Source organism: Sapajus apella, unplaced genomic scaffold (assembly GCF_009761245.1).
Source record: "Sapajus apella isolate SASKATOON/1434 unplaced genomic scaffold, GSC_monkey_1.0 scaffold271, whole genome shotgun sequence".
In the NCBI taxonomy this organism is placed as follows: Eukaryota; Metazoa; Chordata; class Mammalia; order Primates; family Cebidae; genus Sapajus; species Sapajus apella.
Genome location: NW_022437211.1, coordinates 139,799 through 150,584, shown reverse-complemented (window position 1 = coordinate 150,584; position 10,786 = coordinate 139,799). Strand labels below are relative to the sequence as shown.

Genomic DNA, 10,786 nt, shown 5'->3' with positions numbered 1-10,786 from the left:
GTCTTTTTAGGATCACCTATTTCTTTTTTGGCTGATTCTGTTCCTAAGCTGAGCTTATGATACTTCATTCTCTTCTTTTAATGAATTTGTATTCAGTAGGTTCCTCAGTACCACATGCAAACATATGCCAGGCCTAAATGTTTAAAGACTTGCATGAACACAGTTTGAGGTGTCTGGGCATCCTAATACAATAGCATAGATAGAATTCTGGATTTTGCTTTTTTCATTTCACATTGTGAGTGTGTTTGCAGGATAGAGAGTTCCAATAATTATTATGTAAGTGGTTATATAATAAATATTATATAGCATGGACATGCCATAATTTACCTAATTGTTCTCTTAATTTGGACATTTATGTTATCACTGATTTTTCTCTAGTTAAATAATGTGAGTTGAGCAAGGACAAAGTAGGCGGTCTTGATTGTGTGTTTTACTTTGGACACACATGTATTAGTTAAGGAAATCATTGCTTCTGTAACCCCCCAAATTTCAGGAGCACAAAACTCTAACCATTTATTTCTCAGCAATATGCCAATCCAGTGTGGGGTTCCTTTGTCAGCAATGTTGGGGAGAGTCTGCCCCACACAGTCATTAAAAGACCCAGGGAATAGGAGCACCACCATCATTAAAACATGATTTTCACGGTCTCTCTGGGCACCAAAACCAGCCAGCAGATGAGTAGGAGAGACAGGTTTGTGTGAGGGTTTTTTAAAATTAAATTCAACCATTTTAATAGTACAGTTTGATGAACTTTTGCTAATTGTGTAGAGTTGTATAACCACCATGAACATAAAAATGCAGACTTTCTAACATCCTAAAAATTTCCTGTAGCCCTTTTACATCTGATCCCCTCTTACAAACCCCTAACCCCAGGCAACTTTCTGTCAATACAAATGAATTTTGCCTGTTCTCTAATGTCATGTGAGTGGAACACAAGATGTATTATATTGTGTTATGTTTCCTTTGTTCAGCGTAATCCATGTTGATTATTATATTAGTTCTTCATTGAATTTTATTGCTGTGTAGCATTTCATTGTATGGATACACAATCATTTGTTTTTTTTCTTTTTGCAATTTTATAAGCTTATTTGATGTATTTGATGATCAGCGATTAGTTCTCATCCACATTGACTGTCTGTAGATTTTTGAAAGTGGTAACAGGTACATAGGTAAGCAAAGTATAGAGCTTATTTAGTGAAAGTTCATCCTCATTACGTTTTCTGGACAACTGTACACGGATTCTGTATGGGACATTCCTTATTCCTTTGGCCCACACCGCTTTGTTGAGCCTGGTATCAATGTGCACATCTGGAGTTCCCATCTCCTTCAGAGCAAATTTCCGAACCTCTTTGAGTGCCTGAGGGGCACGCTTCTTGAAGTCCACTCCATGGATGCGCTTGTGAATGTTGCTGGCGTATTCTCGGGTCACCACCTCGTTGATGGCAGAACGCCCTTTTCCTTCTCAGCACCCTTCAGCAGGAGCCATTCTGTCGGGTCCGAGTTGGAAAGGAACACAATCACTTGTTTATCACTGGGTTTTTATGTTTAGATAAGCCCCAGTTATTAGCTATTATGAATAACGGTGCTATTATTTGTATATATGCCCTTTTATATACATATATTTTAACATGTCCCGTGAGATTACTGGGTCATATGGCAAGTGTATGTTTCACTTCATAAGATACTGCTCTACTGTTCACCAAAATTGTGGAACCATCTTGCACTGTCACCAGCAATTAGTGGGAGTTCTAGTTGTTCCAAATTTTGTCAATGCTTGGAATTGTCAGTGTTGTTAATTTTAGCCATTTCAGTGGATGTGTAGTAGAATCTTATTTATCATTTGCATGGTCCTAACTGGTAAGGTGAGCATCTTTTCACAGGTTTATTGGCTATTTGTATATTTTCTTCTGTGACGTGCCTATTCAAATATTTTGCCCATTTGAAAAATAGGGTTGTTTGTCTTACTATTCAGTTGTAAGGGTTCTTTAAATATTCTGGATACAAGCAAAGAGTATATTCTTCTCTATTTTTTTTAAAGCAAAATAAAATTTTATTCACTTTTAAGGAATATTTAGAGAAATTTACATGAAATTAAAGAAACACCAAGCCCAGAAGCCTACTGGGGCTGGAATCCATGCACTATTTCTTTTGTAATTTTCAGAGCTGCTTTAGGAAATTGTTCTTGAGTTGGCTGGAGGCAAAGTGAAGAGTTATTGCTTTTTGTCTTATGTCCAGATTTGATAGGTGTTCTATATGAAAGAGTTGGTCTTGCAGAACCTTACCATATCACTACAGGAAATGTAAACTATGTTAGGGGTTTTAAGAGCCAGGACTAGAACTGGCTCTCATCAGTTCTGTTTATATCCTATTGGCTAGAATTTAGTCATGTGACAACACCTAACTCCAAGGAAGGCTGGGAAATGTAATCTATCTGTGCCCACAGGGTAGTGTGCCCTGCAAAAGAACAGAGTTGGTGATCAGTCAGCACTATCTGCTAGAAGGAACCTAGCAGGGCCTGGAAGGGTGTAGAAAGAATATGGAGTGGCAGAAGTTTTGGCCCAGGGACATGGTAACTATTTCTAGATCCCTTCCATGATAAACAGTCATGGTATACCTATCACATTCTAGATATTGAGCTATAATATCTGAGGCTATCATTTATTGAGTACTTACTATGTGTCAAACATATGTTGACTCTGTAAATGTTTACTGACTGTTGAATGGACCTGATTTCTCCAAGTGGCCTGGGGAAGACTGCCTGCTATCTGATGGTGTGTTTGATGATGACTTCTCATCTTGCCAGCCCAGCAGAAGCAGGGTTGTCAGTAACGAGCCTGCCTGCAAAGCACTGCCAGGTCCCCTGAGGGAAGGGATCACTGGAGAAACAGAGCATAACTGATGAACTCCAAACTTCAACAAACCAGTTTTTCCACTCTCTGAGTAATTATTGATGGGCGCCAAGGCTTGGGTAAGATGCTAACTTGCAAGCTCTCTCTTTGTCTCTGCTCTGCCGCTACACCAAACTCATGACTATTTACAGCATTCCATTCTAGAGCTGTTCACAAATCAATGCTTCTGATTTTTTAGTGAATGTCCTGCTTCCCTACATGGTGCTGCCAGATTTATTGGTAATCGTCCTTTGAGCATTAAGTGGATTGAAAATGCTGCCTGTTATCATTTCTCCGTTGAAAGCAGATAGACGCAAAACATACATAATAATAACAACCAGCACTGTTGGACACTGTTGCTCACAAAGTGCATCATGTACATTATTCTGTTTGGTCTACCCCTCACATGATTCATTTGGATGACCAGTGGTAGAGCTATTTCACTTGTTCACATGCTTATTAGAGTAACACATTCAAAGTTAATTGAACTTCCTCTCCATCCTACTCTCATTACAAAGGCAATTGACATTGAAATTGTCAAAAGACATTCAGTAGGGATGGCCAGTAAGAGAAGTAAAAGGACCACACAATGCAAATAGGATAAAAGGCTACTTAATGTATTATAATGGAATGGCTATAAACACATCCACACCCGGAATCTTTCTCACGTATCATAGATAAGACCTCACCACCTTATTGTGCAATCTATTCATTCATTGCTGCACTTTTATTTTTCCTGATTGTGCATACTGCTCTGCACAGCAGCTCCTGACCTGGCTGATGTCCATCCTCTTGTATTATTACTCATCGCTACTCCCTTAGAACTGATGCACTGAAATTACCAATCTAATTGCAGTTTCCTGGATATGTTGTGGTTTGTCATGTCTTGATTCTTTTAGCTATCCCATTCCCTCTATACAAAGCATGATTTACTTACTAGATTGCTCCAGTGGTCCCTGACATTGGAAGCTTCCTCAGCCCAGCCCTGCCTCCCAGCCAGACAATCTGATTTCTGTTAGAGCATCTCGGAGCACCCTCTTCCAAAGTCCTTTTGACTTTCTTTTGTGATAGTGTTGTTGATTTACATGACTATGTGATCCACCTACTGTGAACTCCTTAAGGATGTAGATTTTTTCTTATTTGCATAATTTCTGGAATATTTTAATTGAACAATTAGTGTGAATAAACAAATAGTTAAATAAATGTTCATACTACACACTTCAACACTTTCATTTGTTAGATTTGTATTTGAGGTACATTTTATAATCTTGTATAGATGGACAAGCAAGAAGAGACACTGTAGCAAAGGAAAGATCAATAAATAAATTGGCAAAGAGAAAAACAGGTTCGACAGCAATGGTTATAGAATAACAGAAAGAAAATGGTCATCCTGTTTGCCTTCTTTTTATCAAGCATATACTCTTCAAACTTATTCAGCATAAAAAATGATGAATGGGTGTGGAATCATGTCTCTTAGTCCTCATTACTACACAATAATTACAAATAGTTGTTTAGGAAGTATGTTTTCAAAGTGTTTTCACATCCGTTTTTTTTCAGGACATGTTTACAACAACTCTGTTTTTCAGATGAAGACGCTGAGACACATAGAAGACACGTGATGGATCAAAGGTCATATAGCTACCCTGGCCCATCTGAATGTATAATATCTCAGGTCTGTAGCTCAACATGGAGTCAAGTCATTGGAACAGTTTCTGATTACTGGATTGCCAATTTACACTTTATCTGCCAATCTAATTTCCTTAGACTCCCTGTTTGCCCTCTGCAGAATAAAAAATATATTGCTTACTGTGTAGATTATACATTGTCTAATAACTGGTTATAGTTAGTTGAAGCAAGTTATTAATGAATATGTAATGTTCGATTTGATTCTAGAATTTACCAGTTATCTTGTCTTTTCTTCCCCTATTAATAGCCTGAGCCCCCTGTCAATCTTTAAATTAAAAACTTCTCCCTAGTGTACTCATCCAACTTAATCTCTTTTCTTTCCTTCTTCAACAGGCAGACTAGGCTTCCTCTCTTCACTTCTACCAACCTCCTATGCACATTGCTGCTTCCACACCTGTGCTCAGAACCTTCTGGACCAGTTCATTGGGCTTCACTGCCTGTTCTAGCCTATCCTTCTTAAGCTCCAGCTCACAGGGCCTTCCAGGAATGCTGACCCTCAGTGATCTAGCCCTCCTCTGAGCTAACCAGCTGCCATGTGGCCCACTCCACTTTGTTGGTACTTGATACCACTAATCATAAGAATACTATGGCTTGTTTCAGTTTTTACATTCTCAACATTCTTTACAGCTCATGGCAATAAATGTTTGCTGAGTGAAAGAATGGGTGTTGTGTTTTTCTTTAAATCTTCTAATACCAGACTCATCTTTTATTATCAATAAGTACTCTTTTAAGACCATCACAGGCCTTGGGCTCTTGGACCTGTAATCCTTAATGGATGAAATGGCCCTGCTCTTGATTTGAAAGTGGACTCACTCATTAGCATTCTAATTTGCAATTTTGAAGGTGAAGTTGCACTCTCGGGGCATATTCAGAGCTTCCCACACTCTTCCCTAAACTTCTCTTTTCTTTTTATCTCTGATTCTCCATATAGAAGATAAGCCCTTTAAGAGCAGAGCATGTACTTCACTTACTCTTAGATTCCCCTCAACACTACCAATCTTGTACCAACTTTCTATAGAATAAGAATGTAATCAGCGCTTGTTAATTTAAATTAATGGCAGCGTTACATGCAGCTGCACAGTGTGGTGGGTTAAGATTGACCTTGGTGTCAAAAGCCCTGCACTCGAGTCCCAGTTCTACCGCTTTCTGACTTTGGGCAAGTCATCTTTGTACTTGCTCACATAATTAGCATTACTGGGACTGTTTCATTCCTTTATATACATCAAGATCTCCCTTTGATACCACTTTGCTTTGCTAAAGGACTTCCTTTAAGATTGTTTTAATAGTGAAAGTATGCTGGTGGTTAATTCCTTCAGCATTTGTACATTTGAAAAAGCTATCTTTATTTTTGAAAGGTGTTTTTGCTGGTTATAGAATTCTTCTTGATAGACTTCCGCCCCCCCCCTTTTCAATACTTTAAGGATGTTGCTCCTCTTCCTTCTGGCTTGCGTTGATGAGAAATCTGCAATAATTCGTATCTTTATTCCTCTATATTTCCCTTTTTTTTTCTTGGTCTCTGGCTGCTTTTAAGATTTTTACTTTGTCCCTATTTTAATTTTTGTTTTGATTTGCTTTTTAGCTACTTTATTATGTGATAGTTGGTATCTTTTTTCATATATTTTATACTTGGGGTATATCGAGATTCTGGGTTTGTTGATTTACAATTTTCAACACACTTGAAAAACTTTTGGCTACTGCTACTTCAATTTTTTTCTCCTACTTTGTCCCCCGATCTCCTTGGGAGACCCTTAATTGCACTGATATTAGGCCACTTGACATTTTCCAGGAACTCACTGATCCTTTGTTTATTTTTTCTCATCATTTTTTCGATGTGTTTCATTTTGGATCATTTGTATTGATATATCTTCAAATTCATCAGCCTTTTCTTCTATAATGTCTAATCTGCTGTTACTCCCATCCAGTGATTTTCCATCCCAGACATTGCAGCTTCCGTCTCTAGAAGTTTGATTTGAGTCTTTTATATATCTTTCATGTCTGTACTTAACATGTTGAATGCTTCTTTTGGTATTTTAAATATATGAAATATGGTTTTTATAATAGTTTTTATGTTCTTGCCTACGAATTTTGTCATTTGTGTCAAGTTCTGGGTTGATTTCCATCTATAGATTTTTTTTTTCCCTCTTTTCCTCATCATGCTCCTGCTTCTTTGCATGTTTGGTAATTTTTTAAATTAAATTCTATATATTGAGAATTTTACCTTGTTGCATGCTAGCTTTCATTGTATTTATTTATATGTATTTATCATCTCAAGTTGTTCTGGGACATGGTCAAATTAATTGGGAACAGTTTGATCGTTTCAGGAATTTCCTTTAAGCTTTGTTGGACAGGAGGTAGCCATGCTTAGCTTGGAGCTAATTTTTCCCTTTTACGGAGGCAAGGCCCAGTGGCCCATCAGTGATGAGGATTTTCAGTCTGGCTGGTGAGAATAGGAATGATTCCTGGCCCGTGTGAGCTTTAGAGATTGCTCCCTCTGATCCTTGCAGGTTTTTCCTTGGTCTCCAGTAGTGTCAACACACACATGCCATGGTCAGTCTTAGCTGAAAACTCTGAGGGGCTCCTCTGCTGACCTCCAGAATTATCTCTGTTTTCATCTTTCTTCCCTCCGGCATTCTCTGTCACACAACTTGATTTCCTTAAGTCACAGAGACCACTGGACTGTACCAGGTTTCCTCATCCCTGCCCTGTAGCCTGGAAACTCTCTCCAGACAGTAAGCTGGGGCAATCATAGGATTTACCCTGTGTATTTCTTGTGTCTCAGAGATCACTACCTTTTGTCACCCAATGACCAGTATCCCCAAAAACCATTGCTTCATGCATTTGTCCATTGTTTTAGTTGTTTTTTGTAGGAGGGTAAACCTGGACCCTGTGACTCTGTTTTGGCTGGAAGCAGGAGTCCTATGCAGCTTCTTTGTGCCCTAATTTTCTCATTTTTGAGATGGTGTTGATATAAGTCAGTTTTGCGTGACCGAGTTAGTGAAATATATAATTCCTACATAAATATAAGATCTTATTTGAATAGATGAAATGTGCATACAAGTAACTGTGAGAGAAGTTATATTAAAATTACATCAGTCATTTGTATTTTAGTGAGAACGTGTTTGTCAGAGCTTTTACTGAAACAGATTCAAAGTTGACAGTAGAATTGCAGGTAGCTACTCATTTTTGCTCCAGGCCTTCTCAGTCCCCAAAACACGAGTGAGAGATTAGGGATCCAATACAAAAGAGTGAGCCTAGATCATAGTAGGTTAGTCAAAGAATTATTCCAGATTGCTCTAAAATAATTCCAGATTTCTCTAAAATGTAATGTTAAGTGTGTGTGTGTTTGTGTGTGTGTCTGTGCGCACGTGCGCACGCGTGTTTTTCTAAGTCTTACTCTGTCGCCAGGCTGGAGTGCAGCGGCATGATCTTGGCTCACTGCAACCTCTGACTCCCTGATTCAAGCAATTTTCCTGCCTCAGCCTCCTGAGTGGCTGGGATCACAGGCACACAGCACTAGGCTCAGCTGATTTTTGTATTTTTAGTACAGACAGGGCTTCACCATGTTGACCAGGATGGTCTCAATCTCCTGACTTCATGATCCACCCGCCTCGTCCTCCCAAAGTGTGGGATTACAGGTCTTTAAATGTTTTATTAAAACTCACTGAATGGGAACTGGAGCCTGGATAGAAAAGTATGTTGCCTCGGCCGGGTGCAGTGGCTCACGCCTGTAATCCCAGCACTTTGGGAGGCCGAGGCGGGTGGATCACGAGGTCAAGAGATTGAGACCATCCTGGTCAACATGGTGAAACCCCGTCTCTACTAAAACTACAAAAAATAGCTGGGCATGGTGGTGCATGCCTGTAATCCCAGCTACTCAGGAGGCTGAGGCAGGAGAATTGCCTGAACCCAGGAGGTGGAGGTTGCAGTGAGCCGAGATCGCGCCATTGCACTCCAGCCTGGGTAACAAGAGCGAAACTCCGTCTCAAAAAAGGAAAGAAAAGGATGTTGCCTCTTTGAGGACATGAAGGCTTGGAGAGAGGGCAACTGTGACCTGAAAGTATGAGAAGGAAACCTGAAAAGATAAAAGGGTAACTCCAAGATCAAGATAAGGAATGGAGGGGAGAGTTTGCTGCCTGGAAAAGCAATAAATCTAGAAGAACTTGAAAAAAAGAAAGATGAATCCCTCCAGTACAATCAAAGCAAACAGTAAATGGGGACTTAGATTTTATAACTAATTTCATCCATATATATAATATTTGTATTTATATATTTGTATTCTGAAATCTCATGTGCACTGAGCTATACAAGTATCTTGGACTTGATATGTGTTGAGGAAGCCTGACTTTAGGGCCTGGAATTTGTTGGAGTGGGGGTGTGGGATGCTAGAGGTTTTGCAGGAAAGTACCTTTTGCAGCGAGTACCTCTGTCCTCCACAGGTCTTTCTGATTCATTTTGAGGAATGACAGGAATGAACTGGGAGGAAAGTTTCCGCTTGGTGTCTTCTTAGAGATGCTCATTTTGTCTTGAATTCCATTTTCTATGTGAATGGCAGTTATCAAAAGAGTGACAGTGCCAGGGCCCTCCTCTAACCCAGTCCTGCCTAAGATGCTAAGGGCATCAGAGGATCAAACTGCACCTTCTCTAGGCATTGATGACAATGGTTGAATCTTCAGTGCTGTGACAGAGAACTACACCTCAAACTACAGAAGATCCTTTTATGTGGATGCGACTTCCACATTCTTACGTTATATTAACAGAGAAAGTCTGAATTTCCTGGTTCTTGCCCCACTTGACTACACAGCTGAGTTTGCCTCCTTTCTGTTTCTCTGTTGATGGTCACTGTGATGATACAAGGATCTCTGCCAGTGACACAGTCACCAGTCCTGGAGGCGTTAGAATGACAGCCTGTGCACACCTGTACATACCCTGCTCTCTAGATTCTGGCCACACTGGCCTTTCAGTTTCATTAACATTCCATGATCATTTCTCATTCTCCCAACCCCAAAGGCTCTTTACTCACACTGTTTCCTCTGCCTGGAACACTCTTCCTCCCTTTGTGTCTCTTCCCCATGAAAGTTTCAGAGGACTAGTTAATATCTCTGCTTTCTTCAGATTTCATCTAGATGTTCATTCTCTCAAAGAAACCTTGATTCTCTTCTTCCTCCTTCTTCCACAAGTCTTGATCAAGTTCATTTGTTAAAAACTCTTGACGAACCAATTCCACAGTACATTTGTCATATATATATATTCTCATTTGTGTGATTATTTGTTTAATTTCATTTTAGTCTGTCTCTCAGTCTCATTCACATTCTACAAGTTAATTTCTGTCTCCTGGGTCCATTCATTCTCTCTAATAATCACTTACTGTACCTGAAAAGAATGCCTACATTTTCCATCTCTTCCCATTAGGTTATTGGGTAGTAATTTTCCTGCTATTTCACTGTGCTTATGCGTGTTAATAAGATTGTATGCCTTTTTCCCCTATTACTCTGTCTATTGTCAATTAACTTCCGCAGACTTCGACTTGAACCTTCAGAGGGAAAATCTGAACTTCCCTTCAGTGGAAATAGTGAATGAAGAAATAGAGGCAATGCATCCCCTCACCTCTCTTCTCTCTGCTACCTAGGTGCACCTAAGCAGCATTTCCTGTGTCTCAGGGACACCTCTTTAAATAGCCCTTTCAGATTTTTTGCCTATAATGCCAAACTCCAAAGACTAAATATCCAGCCCTTTGAGCTGGTTGGGGGATAGGAAATATTTCCTGTCTTGCTCAACTGTGGCCTCAGACATCCTTAATCAGTTAATCATTTCAGGAAATAGATACTTGATGATATGGTTTGGCTCTATGTCCCTACCCAAATATAATGTCAAATTGTAATCCCCATGTGTCAGAGGAGAGGCCAGGTGGGAGGTGATTGAATCATGGGGCTGGACTTACCGCTTTGCTGTTCTCATGATAGTGAATGAGTTCTCATGAGATCTAGTTGTTTAGAAATGCGTAGTGCTTTCCCCCTCATTTTCTCTCTCTCCTGCCATCATGTGAAGAAGGTATTTGCCTCCCTTTCACCTTCCACGATAATTGTAAGTTTCTTGAAGCCTCACAGTCATGCTTCCTGTTAAGCATGTATAACTGTGAGTCAACTAAACCTCTTTTCTTCATGAATCATCTAGTCTCAGGTGGTTCTTTATAGTAGTGTGAAAGTGGACTAATA

General features: G+C 39.6%; 1 pseudogene; it reads right to left on the bottom strand.

The window, feature by feature from the left end:
* Nucleotides 1-1,065: 1,065 nt before the first annotated feature.
* LOC116545457 lies at nucleotides 1,066-1,507 on the bottom strand (annotated as a pseudogene).
* Nucleotides 1,508-10,786: the final 9,279 nt, after the last annotated feature.